At 44.7% G+C, this 13,950-nt stretch overlaps 1 long non-coding RNA gene and 1 pseudogene across 2 annotated transcripts; both read right to left on the minus strand.

Annotated features, from left to right (window-relative positions):
- Positions 1 to 841: 841 nt before the first annotated feature.
- On the minus strand, positions 842 to 13,853 carry LOC309367687. The gene is made up of 3 exons (XR_014167281.1): positions 13,662 to 13,853; positions 13,358 to 13,552; positions 842 to 1,085 (listed from the first exon to the last, which is right to left on the minus strand). It is a non-coding gene; the product is annotated as an uncharacterized lncRNA (long non-coding RNA).
- Positions 4,852 to 5,648, minus strand: LOC309367662 (small ribosomal subunit protein eS6 pseudogene; annotated as a pseudogene). Its single transcript has one exon. The product of its transcript is annotated as a small ribosomal subunit protein eS6 pseudogene (transcript).
- Positions 13,854 to 13,950: the final 97 nt, after the last annotated feature.

Genomic DNA, 13,950 nt, shown 5'->3' on the forward strand with positions numbered 1-13,950 from the left:
CGTAGAGCGCGTTGCAGTAGTCCAAGCGTGAGATAACTAGAGCATGCACCACTCTGGCGAGACAGTCCGCGGGGAGGTAGGGTCTTAGCCTGCGTACCAGGTGGAGCTGGTAGACAGCTGCCCTGGACACAGAGTTAACCTGCGCCTCCATGGACAGCTGTGAGTCCAAAATGACTCCCAGGCTGCGCACCTGGTCCTTCAGGGGCACAGTTACCCCATTCAGGATCAGGGAATCCTCCACACCTGCCCGCCTCCTGTCCCCCAAAAACAGTACTTCTGTCTTGTCAGGATTCAACCTCAATCTGTTAGCCGCCATCCAACCTCCAACCGCCTCCAGGCACTCACACAGGACCTTCACCGCCCTCACTGGTTCTGATTTAAAGGAGAGGTAGAGCTGGGTGTCATCTGCATACTGATGAACACCCAGTCCAAACCCCCTGATGATCTCTCCCAGCGGCTTCATATAGATATTAAAAAGCATGGGGGAGAGGACAGAACCCTGAGGCACCCCACAAGTGAGAGCCCAGGGGTCTGAACACTCACCCCCACCACCACTTTCTGGACACGGCCCAGGAGGAAGGAGCGGAACCACTGTATGACAGTGCCCCCAGCTCCCAGCCCCTCTAGACGGTCCAGAAGGATGTTATGGTTGATGGTGTCAAAGGCCGCTGAGAGATCCAGCAGAACTAGGAAACAGCTCTCACCTTTGTCCCTAGCCCGCCGGAGATCATCAACCAGCGCGACCAAGGCAATAATATATTAAGCAAAAAGTTTGCTAGTGAGCCAAAGTCAGGATGAGCAAACCATGCTCTTAGACAGGAAAGGTAAATCTCCCCCTGGATATAGACCAAACAACAGTTCCCCCTTCCATGCTCTGTTCTGCTATTTTTCCATTCCATGCAGGAGGTCTCAGGTCCAATTTGGAAGTGGTCACAGGTGATGTCATTTTACTTTTCTTTTAGGGCCACAGAGATGGTTCTTTTCTATAGTAGTTCACCATTTGTGGCATGTTGTCAGTGGAGGGTGTGTGCTGTGTCCTGTTTGTGTAGTGGTGGTTACACGTGTCCTTCTTCTGATAGGAAATGCTCTATAGGCGGGGGGGGGGGGAGGACAAAAAATGGAAGGTTGAGGCAGGTCAGTTTCAGGGGAGTAAGCAATGCCCCTATTTTCATCTGAGGAATGTTGGAGGGTATGAATAATAACACTTATGGTTCCTTAGAATACATATCATCAAGAAAACCTTGGACTACTATAAAGATCTGTCACCTCAACTACACTGGAAAACAGCTTTAAGTTCAGCAACTTAAATCAATTGTCCTTATTTTCAAATGTGGTATTTTAACACCCAACATTTTTTGAACATGCTATAAATAAATGATGACATCATTGAAATGTTTTGGTTCTACCAAATGTCTGAAAGCTCTGAGTGCAAGCTTGAATTTGTGAGGGGTTTACAATAGCAGCTGCTCTGCCCTTGTGAAAAATTAGCTACTTCTTTTAGGTGCCTTAAAGAGAGAAGAGGCTTGGGTTTTTTTCTAACAATGGTTAGAAATGTTCAGTGTGCAAACTCCCCACCCTTAACCCACTTGCTAAAAATGTGTAGAACCACTTCTTTATATCAATGAATTAGCAATCAGTCAGACTGGAGCAAAAAATTATTTGATTCCTGCTTAATATGTTAAGCACATTCACATGCCAGCTTTGAAGGTCTCTTTGTTGAAGATCTTACGGAGTTGCATATTTGACAAATCACAGAAAGCCCTGTTAGAATGGCCCTATTCAGGCATTCATAATAGGGCTTAAATAAATGCAGAAGTGTTCTAGCTCTGCCCTGCCACCTTCTGAATCCTCAAAGGCAACTCTGAGTGGAGAAGCCACCTGTACCTATGGAAGCTCACGTGCATTTTTGAAACCCTGGAAAATCATGGTTCCAAAATCTATGGAACCTTTCCTAGGTACAATAGACTTCCTCAGTGCAACCCTAGAACACAAAGATGACAATGGAACTAGTGTGTTTGTGTGTGTTTGCCCTTCCTGAACATGGCTGGTACGATTCAGAAAACAACATCCAGAGTAATGAGTTCTAATAACACAGTCCAGTTAACAGGGCTGCATCCAAAGGATGGCCAGGTTGTTCCTGCAGAAGATTTGTCAGGACTCCAAGACCAGCAGTGGGCTGAGCCCAAAGGAACAAGCAGGAATGGGGAAAGGATGCATTTCTCTGGGGCCCAGAGATCCATTGGAATGGTCTCCCTTGGGAGGTTTTTAAGCAGAGGTTGGATGGCCATCTGACATGGATGCTTTAGTTAAGATTCCTGCATTGCAGGGGGTTGGACTAGATGACCCTTTGAGTCCCTTCCAACTCTACAATTCTATGATTCTATGAGGGCCCAGCCCAGGTTGTAGTCCCATTGCCATGAGGGAGAAAACGATGCTAAGTTTTAATCATACTTGGAGAAATTTGCTCAGGAGGAGTATTAGAGCAGAGCAAGCAGAATTCTGAACAGTGAGTTGCTGGTCCAAGTCTTGCCCACATTATGCATACATTAGAGAGAGAAAATACACAAAAATGCATTACTTTAGGTGAAAATGCTTGTGAAAATGTCTATATTAGGCAAAAGTGGATGCCAAAATGTGTTTTCCAGAGACATTTGCACTAAAGTTCTAATGAATGTTCATCTGGAAGCGCCATGTTTCTGATGCAGATTTTGCTGGTGTCATCACTGACATCTGATAATTTTTATTTTCTGTTCTTCGACTTACTGCATAAGGATAAAAAGAGTTTATGGCAGGGAGATTTTGTGTGTGTGCACATGTGAAGCTTTACTTGCTGAGCTACTGAAGGCACAGAAAGAAGTGAAGCTTCACTTGTCAATATTGTTGAACATACTGTAGCATTCCAAGCTTCAGACACTATTCCCTGTTCCTCGATTGCCTCATTTTAAAAACTGGCTACTCATTGCTCCTCTCCTGCTGGTGGGTTGTTGTTTTCCCCAAGAAGCATTTTCCGGAAGAGCTCCTTTTGTTTTTTCCCTTCCACACCATTGTTAATCTTGCCATACTGTTTAAGGCAACCTATATTATATACTGTACAATTTAAAAAACATATTTGAGGATAATTTCAGCAGTGTTGGCTATTAGTGACCTCTTGAATGTCCAAAGAGCACCTAGAGGAATGTGCTGAGTTACTATATTTTCCTACTACAATATATTCTTGTGGCATTTCTTCTAATGGTATAATCCAGCCTCATTTCATTTGGGACTTTAGGCATGCTAGACAATAGGTTTTCAGAGGAGTGTTGCCTGAACCACAGGATTCAGGTGCATAGGATTGCAGCAGAATTCCCCAAAACTTCCCACACCTCCAGCAACCACCAAAAAAGGCTGGTCTATACCCACATCCCCAGACAGATCCTTCTTTCTGTGTTGTGGACTATGCATTTGTTGTTGGGAGATACTCATTCGTGAGCACTTGGATAAGGACAAGGTTGGACGACCAATATAAGTGACTGGGTGAGATACTGAGGGGCCCAATAACCCAATGCTGGTGTCTGGGGTTTGATCTAGACTGTAGCAATTTGTCACACCGTTCATGAAAATAAATCCCAGGCATAAACTCTGATTAAAACCCTGGAATTTGGTTCATCTGTGCTATATGAAAACCTAGATGTAGGCTGGGAGAGGTGGCAAAAGAGGCATATGCTGTACTGACAAACATATCTTTGTAACTTCCTGTCTAGGAGTCTTACTGTTACCAGTAAGGCAGGATACAAGTTGATTCACTTTCTGTCTAAACTGTCAACTAGTCCAGCGTATGGGTGTATTGGAAGCCTAACTAATTGGCTTCTTATATATGTAAGCTCTTCAGAGCAGGGACCTATGTTTTTGCATTCTGTAAAGCACCAGGAACAGAGATACAGTGATAGTACTTATTTAATTTGCGGGTATTTCAACAGCAAGCTTTTTGTTTAGGAATTCTGAATGTCAGACAATTTTGCCTTCACTGTATCTCGCTAGGCAATGTCATTGCAACCAGGCAATCTAATGATAAGCCAAGGTTTGTGCAATCAGTAAAGGAAAACTTTTCCTTTATAATATGGAAAAGAGCCTGCAAGCACAGATTTGATGAAACAAATACTCCGAAATGGAAAGTAACAAGTCTGTCCCTGTTCCCTGGATCAGTCTTGTTGTGTTGCAACCTAGTTTATGATTGATTTGACAGCACCCAGCAGTGCAACGGACAGGCTCTAATGGGAACACTTACAGGTTTGGGAGAGCCTACAGAGATGTGGAAGTATTAAGCATTTCTTTCTATTTAGTCTGGGGGAGATTTATTTTTCATCTCATTTGGAACCTATAACCAGCTGGGATTAAAAGATGGCTGGTTCCTTAGGACTTCACATGTGATGCAGAATCTCCCTCTAGGGTGAAAAGAAAAAGCCATACGAGGGTTTTTCTCTCAGCTGTTTTAATTCTCTTCAAGCTCCCACTCAACATATGAGCTCTTAGCTCAAAGGAGTGTTTTTTTTAAAAAAGAAATATAGAATTGGAGTTTATTTTTCTTAGTTTTAAAGGCAAAACAGCCAAAATATTTTAGAACAGGAAAAATGAAAGATGAATTTATACGTACTATACTTATTATCAACCAAATGATAAACAGAGACCATTTAGATGTGCACTGATTATAGCTTCAGAATATCTCCTAGATTTTGCTATAGGAGCAGATCCCATTAGGTATTCCTCAATTACATTTTGGAGAAATAAAAAGCTCACATACTATGCTCTATCTAACAGTATATGGGAGTTCTGTGATGAATGGCATCCTCCAGTGATTCCTCTCTCCAATCCTCATTTCTTTTTTTTCCCCATAAAAGTTTTATTTAATGTTTTTAGGAACACAGTTCCTAATTTACTTCTGGCTTGATTCAGATTTAGATGTGGAGGCTCTCAGTGAAGAAAGTCTACGCCTCTTAGCTATTTGCTCTTGCCGTTTTTCCTTTCCCTCCTTCATTCTTATAGCCAGAAGCTTGTTCTTTTGGATACACTGCTTCTTTAGAGCAATACTCCTGCTTTAGGACATACCCCTGCTCTGTTGTAGGACCCTGGGAGTTACCAAGCACTGAATCTTGGGTGCTTTGGTCCTGGGCTTCTTGCCTTCTTTGTTCAATGGTTTTCTCACAAAATACTGATGGACGTCGTCTTCTTTGGAGAGATTGGACAGCTTTTGGATTTTGCTAGCCCTCTTGGAACCAAGTCGGCAAGGCACAGTGGTGTCAGTCAGTCCAGGAATATCTTCCTCACCTTTCTTTACAATGACCAAATTCAAGACGCTTAAATTGGCATCAGCAATGCAACCCCCAACAGATTTGTGTTTCTTTTCTCCAGTTCTTCTAGTGTGGCCTTTACTGAGAAGCAGGCGGACATGTCCATGAGTCTGGACCCTTGCTTCATGGGGAAGCCTTGTTTGTTATTGCCTGCACTGCTTGCGGACAACATATCCCTTCCACTCCTCGCCAAGAGCATCCAGAGACTTCTGTGGTCATGCACTTCTTGCAGAAGGTGCGCAGCTTGCGCACATCATCTACTTCGATTAGTTTCTGGCAGCCGGTGGCTGGGAAGATGTTCAGCTTCATGGCGCCAGAACAGCTCACCTCAGATCTGCCGCGGGAAAGAACTCCAATCCTCATTTCAAAGTTAATTCATTCAATAGGAGAACCAATACAACACCTTTCAAACTTTCTGCTTGAACTTGGGTATCTATAGGAATAACTTCAAAGGCTGTTATCTGACACTTACTTATCTAGGAGTAAAACCCATTAACTTAAACTGGACTGCCTTCTACATAAGCATGTGTAGGACTGGGCTGCATTTCTGAAACTGCTGCATGGAACTATAGGGGCCCAACCTCCATCCAAGCAAAGGCTAAGGAAGAGACAGATATGCAAGCATTCCTGCAAATAAGACTCATTCAGCTCAATGGGATTTACCTATAACATAAAAAGATCCCTAGTGGATCGGACTAGTGATCTGATCCACCATCCTGTTTCCCACAGAGGCCGTCCAGATGCCTCCAATTGTATGTAACAGCTGCACTGGATTTTGCTGGAAAAGACATGCCCCGAAGAGTTGCATGTTCCTAGTCTCTAGGAACTCTTTCCAGATTAACATTACTAAGGAAGGCCTAAGCATCTTTCACATAAATACTCTGTTCTGCAAACGGTCCTTAGGATGTTCATCTGATATTTCTCCATCCAGAAAGAAAGTACCTTTCCAGCAATGTATCCACCATTTACCCCCCTGAAAATTCACAGAAGAACCCGAAGGTTCCTTGTGACACATGAAAACCACAGCCATGGTGAAATCCATGCATTCCTTGGCTCTTCATCATAATTTCTCAGGCAGTAAACATCCCAGGCAGTGGTGCCACTGAGGTGGGACTTTGGGGGCAGCAGCAGTGGACACTGGTCCATTAGAACAAATGGGGTGCTTCCCCACCAAGCTCCAGGGGCAGCACCCAGCGCAAGACCAAGATTTGGCACCCATCCACCTGCCTCTCACCTTCTATTCTGCTCAATTCGCTACATCATAGCTGTGGTGTCCTGTGGCACCTCCTAGTCTTTTTGCCCAGTGTGGCAGAACTGGGCACAATGCCCTAAATCCACCTCTGCAAGCTCTGACCTCAGGAAGGACCCATCTGCCTGTTTCCTTCCTTACTTGCATCCAGTCCATGGGGTGGCCCTGGCAGTGAGCCTTAGTCTCAGTGCTGCCTTTGAAGAATACAACATAGAGGACAATAGAGACAGAACCAGAATCAGTTGGTGTTGCCCATCACTGACTCTGGTTCCACTTGCTGTTGTTCTTTCTGCCTTCTGCCCTATCAATCCCAGTGGAAACCATCCTCTACTGGGCAGAAATCTGGGGTGCCACTCAACTGAATAAGCAGAAGCAATCCCAAAAATGAGCGAGGCAAAGCCAGTTTACTACAAATTTGAGGTGAATGAACCCATTTGAACCCATTAAAATCTGAGACCATTAGGTCCAGAGTCTACAATTACCCAAGTGCACCACCGATCTCAGAGGAGACAAGGAGCAAAAGGAAATGCCTAGGTTTACCATCCACACGGGTATGGCTAACCATGCACTTTTAAGTTATAACATGAATGGCAATGGCAATTGAAATAGTTCAAAACAAGAAGCAATAAAATAGTTTTCACACTGTCTGCTTGAACTGTGGAATCTTGACTGTGGAAAAAGGTACATGCTTCATTGTTCTGAAGTGCAGAAACCAGAAATGTGACAAGATCAGGAGTTCATGTGCTAACCCAACATAACTTGGCATTTCCTTGGCGCTGTCAGATAAAGAATCAGTGTTTCACGAACCACAGCTGCTTGCATGTTCCTGATATATTGGGGTTGGTTTTCAGTCACTCCATTCAAGTGAAACCTTTCCGGACAGCATTCAAGTTTCTCAGCACAGCACAGCACAGATCTTTGTAAAATGTTAACCATCTCGACCACAAAGAAAAGATCCTGTGTTGTGGTTTTGTTTGTGTGCTTTTTAATGCTAGCTCTGAGGCCTCCCCCCCCCCAAGTCTAACACACACATGTAGAATAACAAGCTTATCTCCTGGTAAATTATCAAACCCCAGACCGTAAATCTAGCCCCCTGATTTCTAGATGAGCTCCCAAATGTGAACTAACTAGCAAAACATTTTGCTATTATATTTTACTAACTTCGACTAGCCTGTTTCTGTGCCAACACCCTGACAAACATAAATTTAGCCGATGATCTTTATTGACATGTGATGTGGGAAATTTCACCAGTTAAATGTCTTTCTGTTGGGTTGTTGCTAAAGATCTAAGAGAAGGGACTACAAAATTATGCAAACTAAAGCTGAAATGACAGATACTGGACATTCTGTCCAATTGGAAATTACCCCCTCTTGGCTAAAAAACCCCCAATGTGGTGTAAGTGGTTAGAGTGCTGGGGATACCTGGGAGACATGGGTTCAATTCACACTCAGCCACAAAGCTCATTGGGTGCCCTTAGGCCAGTTGCTCACTCTCAGCCTCCCCTACCTCACAGGGTTGTTGTTAGGATAAAATGGAGAGGAGGAGAACTATTATACCACCTTGAGCTCCTTGGCGGAAAAGTGGGATAGAAATGTAATCAATAACTACATAGATAAATAGAAGCAGTGTGTGTTAACTCAGTGCTTAAGGAACTGTATTCTGTGCATGCTTTGATGCAATCTTTAGGAAATGCTTCTTTAACAACTGAGCCGTTATACCAACACCAACCTACTGGATTCAGTCCTGATTCAAAATTCAACCAAAAAACTATTATGACTGTGCGGTTTTCATTGCTTTCTTTCTGTGCAGATGAGCTCAGAGTGGGTGACAATTCTGATCCACACCATGACAGGGCAACGGGTTAAAGACACACACACCCCTCCAAATTCTGTGCCGCCATTCCAACCTATGGTGGCTAATTATTATTATTAAATTAAGCACGCTGGGGCAAACAAGTTTGGTTCCATGAGTAGCCTTTGATCACGGGAATTGCAACTGCTGGGGAGCTGTGCTTCCTTGGCCCCTTTCCAAAGAACCATAAAACAGCCAAGTTCCCCCCCCCCCAAAAAAAACCCCATAAAACAACCATATCTGCACCATACATTTAAAGCACTATGATATCATTCTTAACAGTCATGGCTTCCCTCAGGAATCCTGGGAACTGTAGTTTGTTGACGGTGCTGACAGTTATTAGGAAACCCCCTATGCCCCTCACAGAGCTACAATTCCCAGAATGACTTATCAGGCCATCTTCCCAGGGGACTCTGGGAACTGTAGCTCTAGGAGTCCCTGAAGAACTTTCAGCACCCTTAATAAACTACAGTCCCTGGGTTTCTTTGGGAGGGGCGAGCTATGGCAAAGTCACTGCCTGGTTGGTGCCTGCTGGTGTACATAAAAGGAACAGGTATAATAGTGCTTTAAATGTATGGTGTGGGTGTGGCCTGCATAGCTATTGCCTCATAGTGAAAGGGATATGGATAGCCTTGCACCCTGGGATAGCCTCATTGCAAGGAGGGGATTCCATATCCTAATACTGACAGTTTCACAGACCACTGGCAGAGATAAGGCAAATAAAATAGATAAAGTAAAAAGAGAAAATGGAAAAAGAAAAGAAAAGGGAAGTTCTAAGTGGCTGGCATTTTCAACTCCACAAAATAGGTACTTGCAGTCCTATTGCAGGAATGGGGAGCATGGGGCACCCAAATTCTGTTGGACTACACTTCAGTTGGTTAGAGCATGGTGCTGATAATGCCAAGGTTGCAGGTTTGATCCCCGTTTGGGACAGCTGCAGATTCCTACATTGCAGGGGGTTGGACTAGATGATCCTCAGCATCCCTTCCAACTCTACAGTTCTTTGATTCTATTATCCCTGACCACAAACTATGGAGGCTTCAATCTGTTTGGAGGGACACAAATTCCCTATATAGCCCTTGCAGAACCACAAACATGGACCAGTGTTTTCAACAATCATCTTGATTGCTTTAGGCAGGGCTGAGTAGGGGGAGGGGGCAGAGGAAAAACTGTACTTCCTTGGTAAATCAACTCTATAGTTTGGATGCTGTGGGAACAGGATTTCCTACAAAGGGAGGCAATGATTTGGAGAATATTATCTGGATTCCTCACAACAAATGACAAGGCATTTCCTGAGCACTATATATATATATATATATATATATATATATATATATATATATATATATATATATTTGCTTTCGTAGATTTTCACGGGTACAGGAATGCAGGTTTTGGTGTCCTCGGGTGTCTTCCCGTGTAAAAGTTGGGGTGTCTAGGCGACGTTTCGACGAGGTCTCACTCGTCATCTTCAGATGACGAGTGAGACCTCGTCGAAACGTCGCCTAGACACCCCAACTTTTACACGGGAAGACACCCGAGGACACCAAAAGCCTGAAGATGACGAGTGAGACCTCGTCGAAACGTCGCCTAGACACCCCAACTTTTACACGGGAAGACACCCGAGGACACCAAAACCTGCATATATATATATATATATATATATATATATATATATATGAATGAGTAGATTTGACAGTATAAAATGCTGGACTGCCTCTGTTTGTGCAAACTTCCTGTATGTATCACTGCAGAATCTACATGCCTGCAGACTCAGGGTGCCAATCAAATTTGACAACAAACTATCACTTACGAAGTAGATATCCAACTGTGACAGGAACACTTCCCTCACAGTGTCAGTAGTAAAGCAACACTTAAATGCTAGTGCTAACATACTTTGTGAAAACAATTTTTGAGCAATATGGGCTCATACTCTCTAATTGCTTTTTGTATTTGCTTTCATTTAAAGATAATGTGCAGCTCAGTAAGAACTAGCGTGTCTCCCTTCTTCTGAAACGATTCACTCTGCATGGTGCAGAGGTCAAATCTTGCATATTCTCATTCACTGGTTCAGAGCTATGGCAAAACCATTTTGATGAACTCTGACCGTGTTTTGATTGGTCCCATACGAAGTTGCCTTATATAAAGCATTCATACTGAGTATGGTCACCCACAGGTCACCATTTATGACAAACTAATAGTCTAGCTCGTGCAAAATGGTAGAATGCATGCTAGGTAACATCTAACAGCAGTGAACAGGTCAATATAAAGAAATCAGGGCTGCTGATGTAGAAATATGGCCCATGCAGTGCAATCAAAGCTACTTTACCCAGAATCAAGTCCTACTTCCTAATGTGTGCCTACAGAACTGCAACATTAATGTGCAATCTAACCACGGTTATTCAGAATAGGACTGACCTCCATGTGGCATGCATAAGATTGCACCCTTTATCCACTCCTTTATTCATTGATGCTAGGGTAAGTCCCATTTGGACTTGTGTTGCACAGTTGAAATTTATTTTTTGTAAAATCTGGTTTCATAACTGTCATAAAACAGATAGTTGAAAGCCAGAAAACACTTGTGCTGTTGGTTCCACTTGCAAGAAGGGTAGAGTCCAATTATGCTATTTATCATGTCTACAGCATCTTCCAGTGTATAGACTGGGATTTTTTTATTCCATTTACTCTCACAATCCTGAGACACAGGTTAAGCTGAGAGAGCAATTTCTTCAAGGCCACTCAGCCAACAAGCTTCATGGATGAGTGGGGATTTATTTTTCAACTTAATTTAGCAGCATTTGTGTCCAACAATGTTCCTTTCCTTTAACCCTGCCTGTCAGTTAAGAGCCCTTGAAGTATGGCAAGAGTCATGGGCTTCACTCCTATGAACACAGTTGGCCTTAGTTTTGAGTAAACATGCATAGTATCAAGGCTGCAATTCTATGCATACACTTACAAAGTCTTACTGAACACAGTGGAACTTTTATTTGAGTAAACATGGATAGGATGTGGCTGCATTCTTCCAGTGGCGTAGCGTGGGTTGTCAGCACCCGGGACAAAGCAAGTAATTTGCACCCCCTAACCCGTGGATTTGCGCCCCCTAACCCTAACCCCCAGATGTTGCGCCCGGTGCAGCCAGGGCCCCCTGCACCCCCCACGCTACGCCACTGCATTCTTCAACTAGTTTTCTAAGAAACAAGTCTCAGTGAACTCACTAGAACTTACTTCTGGAAAATATGCCTAGGATCAGGCAATAGTATAGTGACCATCACCTTAAGAATATTTTTGTTGTTGCTGGCATCCATCTGTTTTGAGAGACAATGGAGTGCGCCTGTGGGGGGAAAGGCAAACTGCTGGAGAATTACAGCCCCTGTGGCTGCAGAGACCAGTCATTCAAATCTACTGCCTCCCACATTGTTTTCGCTGTGTTAAAGGTAAAGGGACCCCTGACCATTAGGTCCCGTCGTGGCCGACTCTGGGGTTGTGGTGCTCAACTCGCTTTACTGGCCGAGGGAGCCGGCGTACAGCTTCCGGGTCATGTGGCCAGCATGACTAAGCCGCTTCTGGCGAACCAGAGCAGCGCATGGAAACACCGTTTACCTTCCTGCTGGAGCGGTACCTATTTATCTACTTGCACTTTGTGCTTTCGAACTGCTAGGTTGACAGGAGCAGGGACCGAGCAATAGGAGCTCACCCCGTCGCGGGGATTCGAACCACTGACCTTCTGATCAGCAAGCCCTAGGCTCTGTGGTTTAACCCACAGCGCCACCTTTACTGTGTTAGCAGCACCAAAATGACCTCTCTGGAGTCCAAGACTGGGCAGTGTGTTATGAGATCCTGAGCTGCCCAGACACCCCTCTTGGCCTTACTGATGTGGTCCAGAGGAAAGCAGAGCAATACATTTGGCACCATTTGGGCTGCCGGAGTTGCTGGAAAGAGGCATACAAGGTGCCATGGGTGTAGCCAGGATTTATGTTGGGGAGATGCTTTCTGTTGGGGGGCAGAAGCTCACTTAAGTAATTTTATTGATTTACTTGATTTAGGGAGGGCAGCACCCCCCCCGGCTATGCCCATGCAAAGTGCCATCCAACCGTCTTAGGGACTCCAGTCCGGATTTCTGCAGGGTTTACTCCTTAGCCTTTTCTTCTCCCAAAGATGTCCCACAAAGCCACAGGTGCGGATTTTTCTTCGGGCTTTACTCCTGAAGCATTTCTCATGAATGATTATAGCTGCGAGCCAGTGGAGATTCAGGATTAGAGTTTTCGTTCTCCTATACTATTATTATTATTACTATTATTATTATTATTATTAGATGAGTCACCTTCCAAGGTTGAACTTCCCTCTACAGCATGTGTAGTAATCACCTTCTTGACCATTTGATGGTCTCTTGGTTTCATCCACTCACCAGGAAACACATAAAGCATGGGTAGATCCTTCAGGACCATGTATTTAGCCTCTTAAATCTGACTAGATACCCCAGCCTGGAGGCTAATGTTGAAAACAAAACAGCTTCTTATGGCAGCTGCTTTAAACAGCTGGATGAGCCAAGCAGCAATCCAACAGGTGTAGTTTAGGTTAACTAGAAATGAAGAGATGGTTAAACTTCACCTGCTGACTTGTCATGCAGCTGCTAAAGCTATATAAAGCTTTGGGGGGGGGGACGGAGAGGGGAAGAGAGAGAAGGCAGCCTAGCAGCCAAAATCTTTGTGACTAGTGCTTGGTACCATCTCAAGATGTTGCACACAGCTTACAATTTATTTAACCCATTATCTCAAGAGTGCTTCTAGTAGGGAAGGCAAGCTGTATACAGCTGCAATTCTGGGCACACTTACTTAGTAATAAACGACCATGGACGTGCTTTACCGAGGAGTAAATGGGTCTTACACCCGAGTAAGCATTACTCTAGGTTAGGTGGCGAAAACAAAGAACATACCATACACATCACCACCCCAGCGATCTCCAAGCTGCACCTTTCTGGGAGACACACGAATATCCCTTTTTCTCGCCAGAAAAGCGCTTGGTAGAATCGCGAAAACAAAGCAATCGGGCGAATTGGGCAATTCAGCACGTTCTCTTTCTACTTCATGCCTATGCAAAGCGAGCCTGGGATTCCCCCTTCTGCCGGTGCCTGTGTCAAAAAAATAAAATAAAACGTGAGGAAACACACACATCTCGCTTCTCCCCTCCCCCCCCCCCGCTGTTCCTTTCCATTTCTCCTCCCAAACGCACGCGCGCACCCCGCTCTCCTCTCTGTCTGCAAAAGCAAGCTGCAAAAGAGCCCGAGAGGAGCGTGGTCGCAGCCGAGGTCGAGAGACCCAGGGCGGTTATTTCCTGAGCCTCACGCAGCCGATGTCGAGCTGCCCTCTTCCGCCGGACTGCTTTCCCATGCTCGAGCAGCAGGAGGCGCTGGCGGGCCCCTCTCCGCTGGGCTATGGGCTCCCGGCCGAAATGAGTCTCTCATTCCCTCTGCCGAAGCGCTGAGAACCGGAGGGTTGGACGCGCGCGCTCGGCTCCTCCCTTCGCCAC

The sequence above is a fragment of the Podarcis melisellensis genome (genome assembly GCF_964234715.1).
Source record: "Podarcis melisellensis genome assembly, chromosome: 3".
In the NCBI taxonomy this organism is placed as follows: Eukaryota; Metazoa; Chordata; class Lepidosauria; order Squamata; family Lacertidae; genus Podarcis; species Podarcis melisellensis.